This window comes from Neovison vison, chromosome 4 (genome assembly GCF_020171115.1).
Source record: "Neovison vison isolate M4711 chromosome 4, ASM_NN_V1, whole genome shotgun sequence".
Classification (NCBI taxonomy): domain Eukaryota; kingdom Metazoa; phylum Chordata; class Mammalia; order Carnivora; family Mustelidae; genus Neogale; species Neogale vison.
Window position 1 is genome coordinate 97,400,510 of NC_058094.1, and position 18,681 is coordinate 97,419,190.

The window sequence follows — 18,681 nt, forward strand, 5'->3', positions numbered from 1 at the left end:
TTGCCTACATCTAGGCAGACACCAAAGTCATTGGTCCTGAGTCAGATGATTGAACCTGACATTCCCCTAGGACTTCATTGGAATGCTGGATTAACTTTGCAGGCATCTGTCCTCAGAGGCCTGTTCTGGAATACCAACTTATGATACAACATTTGGCCCGTGAGCCTCACAACAGAACATCTCCAATCCCCAGAAATAAACCGTGCTCTTCGACCAGTGTCAAACCCTCAGGATAGATGAATCCTACATGGCCCCATAGCCACCAGCAAATAGTAAGATCTCTTTGGTAATAAACCTGCATTGTGATCCATCTTCATGAGACTCCATGATACTCCAGGCCTTGGTACTTTGCCCTAGAGCAAACAGAACGAACATGCCATGTTCCTCAGCTGCATTGGTCAATGGAGATGTGCTTTCCAGACATCCACGTGGGAGTACTATGCTACCCAAACTTTTCACATGGGGGAACCTGGTGTAAAAAAACCATAATCCCCCTGTCGGGTAGAAGGATACCTTGCTGTTTGGAGAATCTCACAAGCCCCAGGGTGTGAAAGCCTCCTTGGCCTCTTCACTCCACTCCTCCATTTGTCAGTTATTATAGAAACAAACTCTAGTGTGAGCAAACATCTGACATCCACCCTTATTCTGGTGCTGGATGTCTCGAATACACCGCTGCACATTGGAACTGCCTTCTGCATGGCACTATATTGAACAGTAGCTTGGGTTTACAATTCATTCCTCACCTGACTGGTCCACAAGCCCTCTTGATACGGAAATCTGGAGCCACAGCGCAGCATTCTGCCCTCCCCATCGAATGAAGAAGTTCCTGGTGAGTCTGCCCTGAAACCCCACATGAGGATCAATCATCTCGGCCCTCAAATCAACCCCAATTTAAAGGTTGCCATGGCCACTAGTGCTGTGTCTGACAGAGCCTGAGCCCCGACCAAGTTTCAGCCACCAGAGAGCGGGCCCCATATCTAGCATATGGGATGGTCATGACCCAAGTACGTCATCTCTAACCATCCTTGGTATTCAGGCACCTGTCTCCAGACCTTTATTGAATCCCTGCCAATTGGGGAACCTGAAGCAAAATAGAGAACTCCTCCGTCCGCATGTCATGAAACTTGGCTATTAGGTTGGCTGTCCAACCCTCAAAGGTGGAGGCAGTTACATCATCAATGAGACCACACCTACTCCTGAGGGCCGCCATGGGCGCAAACAGGCATTGTGACCCTCAGCCTGAGCATGCTTTCAAACAATCACTCAGTTGCACAACCATGATCTGACATTGCAGGCCTCATACCCACCTAGGCCCAAATCCTATCCCTTGGTGGGATGTCCCAGAGGCCCAGAACCAGATCCCATCTCTGGAATTCCTGTTTTGGGGCACCCCAAGATAGAAAACAACACTCTTCCCTTCCCCGAAAAAGCAACCAAACTATGGAGAGCTGCCAGGATCCATAGACTCCCATGGACCCGTGAGACCACACCTGCATTCCGAGGCCATCCTGGACACACAATCCAAGGAGAAAAGCGTGTGTTACTGCCTTCCTGTCACCCTAAATAAAGATCATGACAAGCTGCCCTCCAGGCTTACACATTGGGCCTGTGATCACATCGCCACAAAGACACCACCCTGAATATGTGTTTCCAAACTTTTCTCCCAAAACCATGGCTCACATGCCCACCAGAATGGGTCTCTAGAGTCACACCACAAAACTCTGGCTGCCATTCCCAAGGACACTGTGAATATCAGATTTGCCCAGAACTTCGAGATTAGGAGAAACCTGGTATGCCCCTGAGTCCAAACCAATATTGCTGGCCACTCTGGATGCAAATTTGCAGTCTGAAACACCCTGATTGCCTACATCCAGGGGGACAGCCAAGTCAATGATCGTGAGTTAGAAGATTGAACCTGAAAAGCCCCTAGGCCCTCAATGGAACCCCATTAGGTTTTCAGGCATCTGTCCTCAGGGGCCTATTCTGGAATACCAATTTTTGACACATCATGTGGTCCCTGAGTCACACGACAGTACATCTCCTGTCCCTAGAATGATACCGTGCTCTTCGACTTGTTCCAAACGCTCAGGGTAGGAGAATCCTGAATGGCACCTAGCAACCAGCATATTCTAAGATCACTTGGTAACAAATCAGTATTGTGGACCATCTGCAAGAGATTCCGAGTCAACTAAATGCTTTGGTACTTCTCCCCAGAGCCACCAGAATGAACCTGCCATGTTCCTCAGCTGCAATGGTCAATGGAGGTGTGCTTTCCAAGCATCCATGCCGGAGAGCTCTGCTTCACAAACTTTCCACATGGGGAAACCAAGAGCAAACAAAGAGGACTCCACCTGTCCAGTAGAAAGAAACTTTAATGTTTGGAGCAGATCACAGGCTTCAGCGTGAGGACTCCTCCATGGCCTCTTGACGCCACCCCTCCATTGGTCGGTCATCATAGACACAAACTCCAGAGTGAGCAAACATCTGACATTCACCCTTATTCCGGTGCTGGATGTCTCAAATAAACCGCTGCACATTGCAACTTCCTTCTGCTTGGCACTGAATTGAACCGTAGCTTGAGTTTACAATTCTATCCTCACCAGACTGGTCCCCAAGCCTTCCTGATAAGGAAATCTGGAGCCACAACACAGCATTCTGCTTTCCTCATCGAATGAAGTAGTGCCTGGTGAGTGTGCCCAGAAACCCCGCATGAGGATCAATCTGCTCGGCCCTCAAGTCAACCCATATTTAAAATCTGTCAGGGCCACTAGTGCTGTGTCTGAAAGAGACAGAGCCCCGACCGAGTTTCAGCGACCAAAGAGCCGGCCCCATATCTAGCATTTGGGATGGGCATGCCCCAGTACATCATCTCTACACATCCTTGGTATTCAGACATCTGTCTGCGGACCTTGACTGGAATCCCTGCCAATGGGGGAACCTGAAGCACAATAAAGAATGCCTCTTTCCCCATTGCAATAAACCTGGCTGTTGGGATGCGTGTCCAACACTCAAAGAGTGAGCCAGTTACAATACCAATGGGACGACTCCCAATCCTGAGGATGAAATGGGCACAAACAGGCATTGTGACCCTCAGCCTGAGCATGCTTTCAAACAATCCCTCTCACTTGCGCCACCATGATCACACATTGCAGACCTGCTACGGCTCTAGGCACAAATCCTAAAACTTGGTGGGATTTTCCAGGTGCCAACTCATATCCCGTTTCTAAAATACCTGTTTTGAGGCACCACTAAGATGGAAATTAGCACTCTCCCCTTCCCCAAAAAAGCCACCAAACTATGGAGAGCAGCCAGGATCCATAGAGAGGAAAAGTCTCCCATGGACCCATGAGACCAAACCCACATTCCGAGGCCATCCTGGACACACAATCCAAAGAGAAAAGCCTGTGCTACTGCCTTCCAGTCACTCTAAAGTTCTTGACGAACTGTCCTCCATGTCTACGCATTGGGCATGCGATCAAATCGCCACAAAAGTTGCTAACCTGAATTTGTGTTTCCAGACTTCTCTCGAAAAACAATGGCTCACATGCCCACCAGAATGGGATCTTGGAGTCACACCACAGAACTCCGGCTGCCATCCCCAAGGAAACTGTGCGTATCAGAGTTGCCCAAACCTTCCAGATTATGAGAAACCTGGAAGGCACGTGAGCCCACCTTAATATTGCCGGCCACTCTGGATGCAAATTCGCAGTCTAAAACACCGTGATTACCTGCATCGAGGGAGACAGCCAAGTCAATGATCGTGAGTTAGAAGATTGAACCTAAATGCCCCTAGACCCTCAATGGAACCACATTATATTTTCAGGCATCTGTCCTCAGGGGCCTGTTCTGTAATACGAATTTATGACACATCATGCGGTCCCTGAGCCACACGACAGAATATCTCCTGTCCACTGCAGGATACTGTGCTCCTCGACCTGTGCCAAACACTCAGGGTAGGTGGATCCTGCATGGCACCTTAGCAACCAACACATTTTAAGATCTCCTTGTTAACAAACCAGCATTGTGGCCCATCTGCAAGAGATTTCATGTCAACTCAAGGCCTTGGTACTTCTCCCCAGAGCCGCCAGAATGAACCTGTCCTGTTCCTCAGCAGCGATGCTCAAAAGAGATGTGCTTTCCAGGCATCCATGCCGGAGAGCTCTGCTTCACTAACTTGCCACTTGGGGGAACCTAGACCAAACAAAGCGGACTTCACCTGCCCCGTAGCAGGAAACCTTATGGTTGGAGCAACTCACAGGTCAGCGTGTGAACTCCTCCATGGCCTCTTGACGCCACCCCTCCATTGGTCAGTCATCATAGACACAAACTCCAGAGTGAGCAAACATCTGACATGCACCCTTATTCCAGTGCTGGATGTCTCAAATAAACCACTGCACATTGCAACTTCCTTCCGCTTGGCACTGAATTGAACCATAGCTTGTGTTTACAATTCCATCCTCACCCAACTGGTCCCCAAGCCTTCTTGATAGGGAAATCTGGAGCCACAACGCAGCATTCTGCCTTCCTCATGGAATGAAGATGTGCCTAGTGAAGGTGCCCAGAAACCCCTCATGAGGATCAAACTCCTTGGTCCTCAAGTAAACCCTGATTTATGAGCTGCCATGGCCACTAGTGCTGTGTCTGACAGAGACTGAACCCCGACCGAGTTTCAGCCACCAGAGAGTGGGCCCCATATCTAACATTTAGGATGGTCATGCCCCAAGTACGTCATCTCTAGCCATCGTTGGTATTCAGGCACCTGTCCCCAGACCTTGGCTGGAATCCCTGCCAATGCAGGAACCTGAAGCACAATAGAGATCTCCTCTTTCTCCATGGCAATAAACCTGGCTATTGGGATGGGTGTCCAACCCTTAAAGTGGAGCCAGTTACAAGACCAGTGAGACCTCGCCCTCTCCTGAGGGCCACCCTGGGCATAAACAGTCATTGTGATCCTCAGCCTGTGCATGCTTTCAAACAATCCCTCTCAGTTACACCACCATGATCCCGCATTGTAGGCCTGGTAGGTCTCTAGGCACAAATCCTAAAACTTGGTGGGATTTTCCAGGTGCCCAGACCCAGAGCCCGTCTCTGGAATCCCTGTTTGGGGCACCCCTAAGTTGGAAAACTACACTCTTCCCTTCCCCGAAAAAGCCGCCAAACTATGGAGAGCCACCAGGATCCATAGAGAGGAAAAGTCTCCCATGGACCCATGAGACCAAACATGCATTTTGAAGCCATCCTGGACACACAATCCAGAGAGAAAAGCCTGTGGTACTGCTTTCCACTCACCCTAATTAAAGTTCCTGACGAGGTCTACACATTGGGCCTGCGAACACATCGAAACAAATTCTCTAACCCAAATTGTGTTTCCAGACTTCTCTCCCAAAACCGTGCTCACATGCCCACCAGATTGGGATCTCTGGAGTCACACCACAGAACACTGGCTGCCATTTCCAAGGACATTATATATCAGAGTTGCCCAAACCTTCCAGATTAGGAGAAACCTGGAAGGCCCCTGAGCCCACACCAATATTGACAGCCGCTCTGGATGCAAATGTACAGTCTGAAACACCCTGGTTACCTACATCCAGGTAGATAGCTAAGTCAATGACCATGAGTTAGAAGACTGAACCTGAAATGCCCCTAGGCGTTCAATGGAACCCCATTAAGTTTTCAGGATCTGTCCTCAGGGGCCTGTTCTGGAATACCAATTAATGACACATCTTGTGGTCCCTGAGTCACACAACAGAACATGTCATGTCCCCAGAAGGATACTGTGCACTTCAACCTGAAACAAACCCTCAGGGTAGGAGAATCCTGCATGGCTACTTAGCAACCAGCACATTCTAAGACCTCCTTGTTAACAAACCAGCATCGTGGTCCATATGCAAGAGATTCCATGTCAACTCAATGCCTTGGTTTTTCGCCTCAGAACCACCAGAAAGAACCTGCCATGTTCCTCAGCTGCAATGGTCAATGAAGGTGTGCTTTCTAGGCATCCATGCCAGAGAGCTCTGCTTCACTAACTTTCCACAAGGGGGAACCTAGAGAAAACAAACCAGACTTCACCTGCCCAGGAGAAGGAAGCCTTATGTTTGGAGCCACTCATAAACTTCAGCGTGTGAAGTCCTCCATGGACTCTTGATGCCACCCCTCCATTGGTCATTCATCATGGACACAAACTTCAGTGTGAGCAAACAACTGACATGAACCCTTTTCCGGTGCTGGATGTCTCGAATAAACTGCTGCACATTGGAACTGCCTTCCTCTTGGCACTGAATTGACCCATAGCGTGTGTTAACAATTCCATCCTCACCCGACTGGTCCCCAAGCCCTCTTGATAGGGAAATCTGGAGCCACAAGGCAGCATTCTGCCTTCCCCTTTGAATGAAGAAGTGCCTGGTGAGTCTGCCCAGAAAACCCATATGAGGATGAATCTGCACTGCCCTCAAGTCAATCCCAATTTATAGGCTGCCATGGCCACTAGCGCTGTGTCTGAAACAGCCGGAGCCCCTACCGAGTTTCAGCCACCAGAAGGCGAGACCCATATCTAGAATTTGGCATGATCATGGACCAAATACGTGGTCTCTACTGATCCTTGGTATTCAGGCACCTGTCCCCAGACCTTGGCAGGAATCCCTGCCAATGGGGGAACCTAAAGCACAGTTGAGAACTCCTCTTTCCCTAAGGCAATAAACCTGGCTGTTGGGATGGGTATCGAATCCTCAAACGGGGAGCCAGTTACAGGAACAATGAGATGACAGCCACTCCTGAGGGCTGCCCTGGACACAATCAGGCATTGTGACCCTCAGTCTGAGTACACTTTCAAACAACCCCTCTCAGTTTCACTGCCATGATCCCACATTGCAGGTCTGGTATGCCTCTAGGCACAAATCCTAAAACTTGGTGGGTTTTTCCAGATGCCCAGACCCAGGGCCTGCCTCTGTAATACCTGTTTTGGGGCACCCCTAAGGTGGAAAACAGAACTCTTCCCTTCCCCCAAAAATCCACAAAACTATGGGGATCCCCCAGGATCCATAGTGAGGAAAAGTCTCCCATGGACCCATGAAACCACACCTGAATTCCGAGGCCATCCTGGACACACAAACCAGAGAGAAAAGCCTATGCTACTGACTTCCAGTCCCCCTAATTTAAGTTCCTGATGAGCGGCCCTACATGTCTACGAATTGGGCCTGCAAACACATCGAAACAAAGTCGTTAACCCGAATTGTGTTTCCGGACTTCTATCCCAAAACCATAGCTCACCTGCCCACCAGCATAGGATCTCTGGAGCCACACCACAGAACTGTGGCTGCCATTCCCAAGGACACTGTGCATATCAGAGTTGCCCAAACCTTCCAGATTAGGTGAATCCTGGAAGGCCCCTGAGCCTACCCCAATACTGTCGGCCACTCTGGACGCAGATGCGGAGTCTGAAACACCCTTATCACCTACATCCTGGGAGACAGACAAGTCAATGATAGTGAGTTAGAAGATTGAAACTGAAATGCCCCTAAGTCCTCAATGGAACCCCATTAGGTTTTCAGGCATCTGTCCTCTGGAGCATGTTCTGGAATACCAATTTATGACACATCCTTTGGCCCATAGCCACACGACAGAACATGTCCTGTCACCAGAAGGATACCGTGCTCTTTGAAGTGTGCCAAAGCCTCAGGGTAGGAGAATCATGCATGGCACCTTAGCAACCAGCACATTCTAAGATCTCCGTGGTAACAAAGCAGCATGTGGCCCATCTGTAAGAGATTCCATGTCAATTCAAGCCTTGGTACTTCGCCCGAGAGCCACCAGAAAGAACCTGCCATGTTCCTCAGCTGCAATGGTCAATGGAGGTGTGTTTTCCAGGCATCCATACCAGAGAGCTCTACTTCACTAACTTGCCACATGGGGGAACCTAGAGCATACAAACTAGACTTCACCTGCCCAGTAGAAGGAAGCCTTATGTTTGGAGCGACTCACAGGCTTCAGCGTGTGAAGTCCTCCATAGCCTCTTGACTCCACCTCTCCATTGGTCGGTCATCATAGACACAGACTCCAGTATGAGAAAACACCTGACATGAACTCTTTTCCGGTTCTGGATGTCTCGATATACTGCTGCACATTGGAACTGCCTTCCGCTTGGCACTGAATTGAACCGTAGCGTGTGTTAACAATTCCATCCTCATCTGACTGGTCCCCAATCCCGCTTGATAGGGAAATCTGGAGCCACAGCGCATCATTCTGCCTTCCCCATCGAATGAAGAAGTGCCTGGTGAGTCTGCTCAGAAATCCCACATGAGGATCAATCTGCTTGGCCCTCGATTCAACCCTGATTTATAGGCTTCCATGGCCACTAGTGCTGTGTCTGAAAGAGCCTGAGCCCCTACCAAGTTTCAGCCACCAGAGAGCGAGACCCATATCTAGCATTTGGAATTGTCATGGCCCAAAAACGTCATCTCTATCGATCCTTGGTATTCAGGCATCTGTCCCCAGAATTGGCAGGAATCCCTGCCAATGGGGGATCTTGAAGAACAATAGAGAACTCCTCTTTCCCCAAGGCAATAAACCTGGCTCTTGGGATGGGTGTCGAACCCTCAAAATGGGAGCCAGCTACAGGCGCAATGAGACCACGCCCACTCCTGAGGGCCGCTCTGGACACAAACAGACATTGTGACCCTCAGCCTGAGCATGATTTAAACAATCCCACTCAGTTGCACCACCATGATCTCGCATTGCAGGCCTGGTACGCCTCTAGGCACAAATCCTAAAACTTGGTGGGATTTTCCAGGTGCCCAGACCCAGAGCCCATCTCTGGAATCCCTCTTTTGGGGTACCCCTAAGATAGAAAACAGCACTCTTCCCTTCCCCCAAAAAAGCCACCAACCTATGGGGAGCAACCAGGATCCATAGAGAGGAAAAGTCTCCCATGGACCCATGAGACCACACCCGCATTCCGAGGCCATCCTGGACACACAATCCAGAGAGAAAAACCTGTGGTACCGCCTTCCAATCACCCTAATTACAGTTCCAGACGAGCTACCCTCCAGGTCTATGCATTGGGCCTGCAATTACATTGCTGCTCACCCTAATCCAAATTTGTGTTTGCATACTTCTCTACCAAAATCATGGCATACATGCCCTCCAGGATGGTGTCTCTAGATCCACATGACAGTACAGTCCCTGCCATACCAAAAAAAAATTGTGCCCGTCCCAGTTGCCCAAACCTTCTAGATTAGGAGAAAACTGCAAGGCCCGTGAGCCTACCCCAATATTGGTGGGCTCTCTGAACGCAAATGGGCAGTCTGAAAAACCCTGATCACCAACATCCAGGAAGACAGTCAAATCTATGTTCAAGTCAGAATAGTGAACCTAACATGCCCTAGGACGTCATTGGAACCCTAGATTCAGTTTTCAGATATCTGTTCTCAGAGGACTGTTCTGGAATTCGAACTTATGATACAACATGTTGTCCCTGGGCCACACAACAGAATATCTCCTGTCTTCAGAAGGAAACCGTGCCCTTCCATCTATGTGAAAGCCCAGGGTAGTAGAATCCTGCACAGTACCTTAGCCACCAGCACATTTTAAGGTCTCCCTGGTAACATACCAGCATTGTGGCCCATCTGAAAGAGATTCCATGTCAACTCAAGGACTTGGTACTTCGCTCCAGAGACACCAGAACGAACCTGCCATATTCCTCAGCTGCAATGGTCAATGGAGTTGAGCTTTCCAGTTATCCATGCAGTATAGTTCTGCTACCCAAACTTTCCACATTGGGGACGCTGGAGCAAATAAACCAGACTCCACCTGTCCAGTAGAAAGAAACCTTGATGTATGGAGCAGCTCATAAGCCTCAACGTCAACCCCCTCCACTGCCTCTTGATGCCACCCCTCCATTTGTCAGTCATCATAGACACAAACTCCAGTTTGAGCAAATATCTGACATCCGCCCTTATTCAGGTGCTGGATATTCGAATAAGCCCCAAGACATAGGAACTGTCTGCCAATTGGAAGTGAATTGATCCGTAGCTTCTGTTTACAATTCCATCCTCACTTCACTGGTCCCCAAGCCCTCTTGATAGGGAATTCTGAAGCCACAATGCAGCATTCTGCCTTCCCTATAGAAAGAAATGCCTGGTGAGTCTGGCCAGAAATCCCATCTGAAGATCAATCTGCTCGGCCCGTGTGGGAACCCCGATTTAAAGGATACCCTGGCCACTAGTGTTGTGTCTGACAGAGCCTGAGCCCTGACCTAGTGTCAATCAGCAGAGAGTGGGACCCACATCTAGCATTTGGAATTGCCATGGCTCAAATACGTCATCTCTAGCCATCCTTTGTATTCAGGCACCTGTTCCCAGACATTGGCTGGAATCCCTGTCAATGGGGGAAATTGAAGCACAATAGAGAACTCCTCCTTCCTCATGGCAGGATATTTGGCTGTTGGGATGGGTGTCCAAAACCTAAAGGGGGAGCCATTTACGAGACAAATGAGACCACGCTAACTCCTGTGGTTCGCACTGGGTGCAAGCAATCATTGTGACCCTCAACCTGAGCATGCTTTCAAATGATTCCTCTCAGTTGTAGCACCATGGCCGCACACTGCAGGCCTCATTCGCCCCTAGACCCTAATTCTAACCCTTGGTGGAATGTCCCAGTTGCCCAGAACCAGAGCCCGTTTCTGGAATCCCTGTTTTGGGGCACCCATAAGATGGAAAACAGCACTCTTCCCTTCCCCGACATAGGCACCAAACTATGGACACCTGCCAGAATCCATACAGGGGAAACGTCACCCATGGACCCATGAGACCAAACCTGCATTCTGAGGCCATCCTGTATACACAATCCAGAGAGAAAAGCCTGTGCTACTGCCTTCCAGTCACCCTAATTAAAGTTCCTGACGAGCTGCCCTCCAGGTGTACGCATTGGGTCTGTGATCACTTCACCACAAATCCGCTTACCCGAATTTGTGTTTCCAGACTTCTATTCCAAAACCATGGCTCACATGCCCACCAGAATGGGATCTCTGGAGCCACACCACAGAATTCTGGCTGCCATCCCCAAGGAGACTGTGCATATCCGAGGTGCCCAAACCTTCCACATTAGGAGAAACCTGGAAGGCCCCTGAGCCCACTCCAATATTGCCGGCCATGCGGGACACAAATGTGAAGTCTGAAACACTCTGATCACCTACATTCAGGGAGACAGCCAAGTCAATGTTAGTTAGGTAGAAGATTGAACCTGAAATGCCTCTATGCCCTCAATGGAACACCATTAGGCTTTCAAGCATCTGTCCTCAGGGGCCCTAACCGACTTTGAGCCATCAGAGAGAGGGCCCCATATGTAGCATTTGTGATGACCATGGCCCAAGTACGTCATCTCTACCCTTCCTTGGTATTCAGGCACCTGTCTCCCGACCTGGGGTGGAATCCTCACCAATGGGGAAACCTGAAACACAATACAGATCTCCTCCTTCCTCATGGCAGGAAACTGGGCCCTTGGGAAGGTTGTCTAACCCCCAATGTTGGAGCCAGCTACATTGACAATGAGATCATGGCCACTCCTGAGGGCCGCCCTGTCCACAAACAGGCATTGTGACCCTCAGCCTGAGCATGCTTTCAAACAAGCCCTCTCATTTGCACCAACATGATTCTGCATTGTAGGCCTGGTACACCCTTAAGCCCAAATCCTAAAACTGGGTGGGATTTTCCAGGGAACCTGATCCAGAACTTGTCTCAGGAATTCCTATTTTGGTACACCCTTAAGATTGAAAACTGCACTCTTCCCTTCCCAGAAAAAGCTACCAAACTATGGACAGCGACCAGGATCCTAAGTGAGGTAACATCTCCCATGGACCCAAGAGACCACACTTGCATTCAGAGACCATCCTGGACACACAATCCAGATAGAAAAGCCTGCGTTATCACCTTCCAGTCACACTCATTACAGTTCCTTATGAGCTGCACTCCAGGTCTACACATTTGGCCTGCGATCACCTTTTCACTTACCCTAACCTGCCTTTGTGTTTGCAGACGTCCCTCCCAAAACTATGGCTCATATGCCCTCAAGGATATGGTCTCTGAATTCAGGCCACAGGACTGTGCCTTCCTTCTACAAGCAAACTGTGCCTTCCAAAGCAGCCCAAACCTTTCAGATTAGGAGATACATTCAAGGCCCCTGAGCCCAGCCCAGCATTTTCGGCAGCGCTGGACTCAAGTGCTCGTCTGAAACACCCTGATCACCTACATCCAAGCAGACAGCAAACTCAATGTTCCTGAGTCAGAAGATTGAACCTGAAATGCCCCTAGGACTTCATGGGAACCCTGGATTAGGCTTTCAGACATCTGTTTTCAGGGTCCTGTTCTGGAATACCAACTTAGGATACATGTGGTCCCTGAGCCACACAACAGAACATCTCCTGTCCCCAGAAGGAAACTGTGCCCTTCGAACTGTGCCAAACCCTCAGGGCTGGAGAATCCTGCACATCACCTTAGACACCAGCACATATGCTAGTTTGTGATTTGCTCCAAACCACAAGGTTTCCATCTGCAGTACAGTCGAATCCCATTGAATGGCTCCAGGACGTCCCATATGGAAGGACTAGAGAGCAGGGTTCGAAGGATGGATGCCTTTACACCATACCTTGCATTCCCGTTGGCTATAAGTGACAAGACATATTTGAACTGCTTCCTCTGGGGCAAGCTACCCAGGCGGCTGAGTTGAAATGGACTCTCTGAGGATGGGTCGTAATGTGGGTTTGTGTCCATGGAGACCATGGAATGTGCTAGTGGCTCAGGGGCCTTGCAGCATTTGCCTAACTGAAGGGTTTGATATGGCTCCAATTAAAAAAAAAAAAAAAAACTCCCCATGTGGAGATGAGAGAGATTCTGTCTGGTGCATCAGAAAAGTTCCATATGCTGGTCTTTAAAAGAGTTCTCTGAGGAGAGACACCTGGAAAACAACGCTAGGGTTCAGATTATTGCCTAGGTGCCTCTCTGTTTCAATCTTCTGTCTCTGGGGACACTGTCTGAGTGTCTAAGTGGAGATAGTTGCTCAGCTGGTGTCAGAGTGCCCCTCGGTAGCCTACACTATTGGCATGGCCTCAGAGACCTTGGAGGTTTCTCCTAATCTGTAGGGTTGTGGCAAATGGATTGGGCACAGTTTTCATGGAGAGGACAGGCACAGTCCTTCGGTTTGTCTCCATAGGTCCTAGCCTGGAGGGTGTGTGGGTCAGGACTGGGGGCACAAATGTCTGAAAACACAAACGCGGCTTAGGTGTGGCACCGAGGGTATGGCAGGCCGGATCCACACACCGTGCGGGGAGCTCCTCTGCTTATGAAAGAAGGGCGAATGGGAGGCAGTCACACAAGCATTTGTCTCTGGATGTTGTGTCCCCCATAGCTGTGGAATGTAGGGGTGGCCTCAGGTCTATGGAAGAGTCTCCCTCTCTGAGGAGTTGGACCACCTCCAAAGATTTTGGGGTCATTTTGTGGGAATGGTGGAGTCCTGTTGTCTGGCTCAGGTGTTTCTCCAGGAGAGGGACTCCAGATCACAGCCCTGGGTATGAGTGACTGGAAAACTCGAACTCGGGTAAGGATTGGGATCATAGGGGCTTGGCCAGTCCCATATGCGGGCCCTTGGTTCAGGCCGTGAGAGGCCTTACTTCGACATGGGGCTAATGCTGATGGTCACAATGCGAGCTTGTGCCCAAAGTTGCACTCAGGATTGGGCTTGGACTCAGGGGCCATGAAGGTTTCTCTTGTCCTGAAGGTATGACTCCATGCCAACAGCAAGGTTTACAGCCATGGGGAAGGAGGAATTTTGATTTGTGCTTCAGGTACCCACCTGTGTGGGGATTTGATATAATGTCTAGGTTCAGATGTCAGAGAACACGGGTTGGGAAGAGATGACGGCTTAAGGCCATGGCGTGTCAGATGTGCTGGGTGTGAGGCCAGCTGTCTCCGTGTCTGTTGGGACGTCTGACCTCAGGCTGTGTCAGACAGAGCATTAGTGCCCAGGGCAGCTTATCCAATTGGGGTACAGTCGAGGCCCGAGCAGGTGGATCCTCATTTGGGGTTTCTGGAGAGCCCCATAAGGCAATGTTTTTCTTCTGGTGGGCAGGCAGTGGGTGGCGTTGTGGTTCCAGAATTCCCAGTCTGGAGGGCTTCTTTGCCAGGAGTGTGAGGAAGGAAGTCTGAAAACACAAGCTAACGTTAGGTTTGTGGCCGAGGGCACGGCAGTCCCACCCTGCAGTGTCTGAGGTCAGGGCGAATATCAGATGTTGCCTCAGGCTAGAGATTGTGTCCATGATGGCCCCTTCCTGAAGGGGGTGGGAGCCTCATGAGGCCAGGGATGTTTTCCTATGCTGAGAGTTATGAGATTCTCCAAACCTCAAGGTTTCCTTCTGCAGGACAGTCAAATCCTATTGGATGGCTCCAGGAAATCCCATACGGACAGACTCGAGAGCAGGTGTCTAAGCATGGATGCCTGTAAACGCCACCTCACATTCCCACTGGCTGCTCGGGGCAAGGCAGGCTAAATCTGCATGCGCTTGGGCGGGCTACCCAGAGGGCAGAGTTGAAATGGACTCTCCTAAGGATGAGTCATAATGTGGGTTGGTGGCCATGGACACCTTGTAATGTGGTGGTAGCTCAGGGAATCTGCAGGACTCTACAACCCAAAGGGTTTGACACAGCTCCAACAAGAAAGCTTCCCATGTGGAGATGAGAGGTGTTCTGTTTGGTGCCTCAGGAAAGCCCCATATACTGGTCTTTGAACCCATGCCTCTGAGGAGTGACACCTGGAAACCAAAGCAAGAGTTCAGATTAAGGCCTAGATGCGTGCCCAGTTCAATCTTCTGTCTCTACGGACATTTGTCTGCATGTCTGTGTGGAGGTAGTTGCTCAGCTTGTGTCAGGATGCCCCTGTTTGTACAGGGCGGCTTCCAGTAGTGGGATGTCCTCAGGGGCCTTGAGGTTTCTCCTATTCTGTGGGGTTGTGGGCAATGGAAAGGGCACAGTGTTCTATAAGAGAGCAGACCTTTCGTGTGGCTCCAGAGGCCCCAGCCTGGAGTCTGTGTGTGCCAGGGCTGTGGGGACAGACGTCCAAAAACACAAACTCGGCTGAGGTTTTGGCTGAGGTTATGGCAGGAGTGATCTACAGTTCGTGAGGTGAGCTCCTCGTGATTAGAAAGGAGGGCGAGTGAGAGGCAGTCGTTCACGTTTATGTCTCTAGATTTTGTATTCACGTTGGTCGTTTAATGTAGGGGTGGCCTCATGGGCCGTGGAAGAGTTTCCCTTTCTGGTGATTTGCCCAACTCCCAAGAGTTTGGGGTCATTCTGTTGGAAGTGAGGAGTCTTGTTTTCTGCCTCATGTGTCCCCCCAGTATAAAGATTCTAGAGCAGAACACTGGGTACAGATAACTGGAATACCCACCCTCTGGTTAGGCCTGGAGGCCAATGGGCATGGCAAGCCTCATATTCGGGCTCTTGGTCATCCCACTGAGAGGCATTACTTGAAGAGTGGACTCACGCTGAGGGTCACAGTGCCTGTTTGTGCCCAAGGCGGCCCTCAATCATGGGTGGAGCCTCATTGAGCATGCAGGTTTCTCCTACAATGAACCTTGGACATGCCAACCTCAAGGTGTTTTGCCATGGGGAAGGAGGAGTTCTGATTTCTACATCACATTCACCTCTGGGAAGTTATTGGAGATAAGGTCTAGGTTCAGAAGCCTGAAATCTGAGGTTGGGAAGAGATGACGACCTAAGGCCATGGCAGGGCCAATGTGTTCAGTTTGGGGCCAGCTTTATATTTGTCATTCAGGAGGTCTGTGCTCAGGCTGTGCCAGACAGGGCATTAGTGCCCAGATAGGCTGTATAATTGGGGTCAGTCGAGTGGTGTGTAGAAGATAATCATTTGGGGTTTCTCGGTAGCCCCATAGGGCAAAATTTTCTTTTGGAGGGCAGGCAGAGTGCTCCATTCTCGCTCCGGAATTGCCAAACTGGAGGGCTTTTGGGCCAGGATAGTGAGGACGTACGTCTGAGAACACAAGCTTGGCTTGGTTTCGGGGCGAGGACACAGCAGGAACACTCTGCAGACCTGAATCGAGATTTCGTGCATCTGATGCCAGGGCGAGGATCAGACGTTGGCTCAAGTTGGAGTTCGTGTCCATTATGGCCCCTTCATGAAGGGGGATCATTACGAGGCCATGGTGGTTTATCCATGATGGGAGTTGTGAGATGCTCCAAACCACAAGGATTTTCTGCGTGTCATTTGAAACATGTTGGATGACTCCAGGACAACCCAGATGGAACGACTCCAGAGCAGGGTTCTAAGGATGGATGCCTTGGCAGCCCACCTCACATTCCAATTGTCTCCTAGTGACAGGACACGTTTGATCTGCTGGCTCTGGCATAGCAACCGTTGGGTCTGAGTTGAAATGGATTCTCCTGAGGATGGGTCATAATGCGGGTTTGTGTCCATGGAGACCTCGGAATGAGTCGGTGGCACTGGGACTCTGAAGGCTTCTCCTAACCAGAAGCTTTGACACAGCTCCAGTGAGCAAGTTTCCCATGGGGAGACAAGATTTGTTCTAATTGGTGCTTCAGTAATCCCCATAAGTGGGTATTGGAAACCAGAACTCTGAGGAGAGATGCCTGGAAACCAAAGCAATGGATCTGATTAGGACCTAGGGTCCTGTCCGGTTTAATCTTCTTCTCTCGGGTCATCTGTCTATGGGTCTGAGTGGAGGTAGTACCTCAGCTGGTTTCACATAGTCCCTGTTCGTTCTGGGCAGTCTACACTATTGGGATGGCCTCTGTGACATAGGAGATTTCTCCTAATTTGCAAGTTTATGGCCACTGAAATGGGCAGAATTCCTTTGGGGAAGGAAGGCACAGTCCTGAGTTGTGGCTCCAGGGGCCCAAGCAATGGGGGTGTGTGGACCAGAGCTCTGGTGACAGAAGTCGGAAAACAGAAACTCGGCTTAAGTTTGGGATAGTAGTTATGGGAGGCCTAATCGACAGACCTTGAGGAGAACTCTTCAGATATGAACAAAGGGTGAGTATGAGGCACTTGCTCAAGATTTTGTCTCTGGATTTTGCATCACCGATGGTTGTGGAATGTAGGGGTGGCCTCATGGGCCATGGACGAGTCACCCTCTATCAGGATTTGGCCCGATCACGATATTTGGGGGTCACTCTATGGAATGGGAGGAGTCTGTTCTGATTTCTTAACTCAGGCGTGCCACTAAAAGAGGAATTCCAGAGCAGATCCCTGGGGAGGGGCGAATGGATAACCTGAACTCTGGTTAAGATTGGGGATCTAGGGGCATCACAAGCCAGATATGCGGGACCTTGGTCCAGCTACTGAGAGGACTTACTTGAGGACAGGGCTCACACTGAGGGTCACAATGCATGTTTGTGCCCAACGCAGCCCTCAAGCATAGTCTGGGACTCATGAGCCACGCTGGGTTTTCCTACACTGAACTTTGGACAACACGCCAACCACAAAGTTTCTTGCCATGGGTAGGGATAAATTCTGATTTCTGCATCAAGTTCACCCCTGAGCAGTGATTTGAGATAAGGTCTAAGTTCTGAAGCCTTAAAACCGAGGTTGGGAAGAGATGAAGACCTAAGGCCATGATGGATCCGATGTGCTCAGTGTGCAGCCAGCTGGCTGAATGTGGGTTGGGAGGTCCAGGCTCAGGCTTTGTCAGTAAGGGCATTAGTGCCCAAGGCAGCTTGTATAATTGGGGTACTGTCAAGTGACATGCAGTTTGATCTACATTTGGGGTTTCTGGGTAGTTCCAGAGGGCAATGATTTTCTTCTGGAGGGCAGGCAGAGTGTTGTATTGTAGTTCTGGAATTGCGAAACTGGAGGGCTTGTGGGCCAGGAGTGTGAGGATGGAAGTCTGAGAACACAAGCTAGGCTTAGGTTTTTGGGTGAGGGCACAGCAGTCACACTCTGCAGAGCTGAATCGAGATCCCGTGCATCTGAATTCAGGGTGAGGATCAGACGATCGCTTAGGTTGGTGTTTCTGTCCCTGATGGCCCCTTCATGAAAGGGGGAGGATCACGAGGCTATGGAGGTTTTCCCACGATTGGAGTTGTGAGATTCTCCAAACTGCAAAGATTCTTCTACGGGACAATTGAGACCTGTTGGTTGGCTCCAGGACTTCTCATATGGAACGATTCTGAGCAGGGTTCTACGGATGGATGGATGGGCAGCCCACCTCGCATTCCAATTGTCTCCTAGTGACAAGATAGGTTAGATCTGTGGCTCTGGGGTAGCAACCGAGGGGGCTGAGTTGTAATAGACTCTCCTGAGGATGGGTCCTAGTGTGGGTTTGTGTCCATGGAGACCTTGGATGAGGCAATGGCATGGGGCCCTGAAGTGTTCTCCTAACCTGGACTTTGGCACAGCTCCAACGCACAAGTTTCCCATGTGGAGACGAGATTTGTTCTGATGGGTGCCTCAATAAAACAGCCGTATGCTGGTATTGGAATCCAGGCCTCTGAGGACAGATGCCTGTAAACCAAAGCAATGGATCCAATTAGGGCCTAGGGGCCTGTTCGTTCCAGTTTACCTCTGGGAACATCTGTCTCTGAGTCTGAGTGCAGGTAGGTGCTCAGAAGGACTCAGATTGCCCCTGTTTGTCTTGGGCAGACAACTTTATTGGCATGGCCT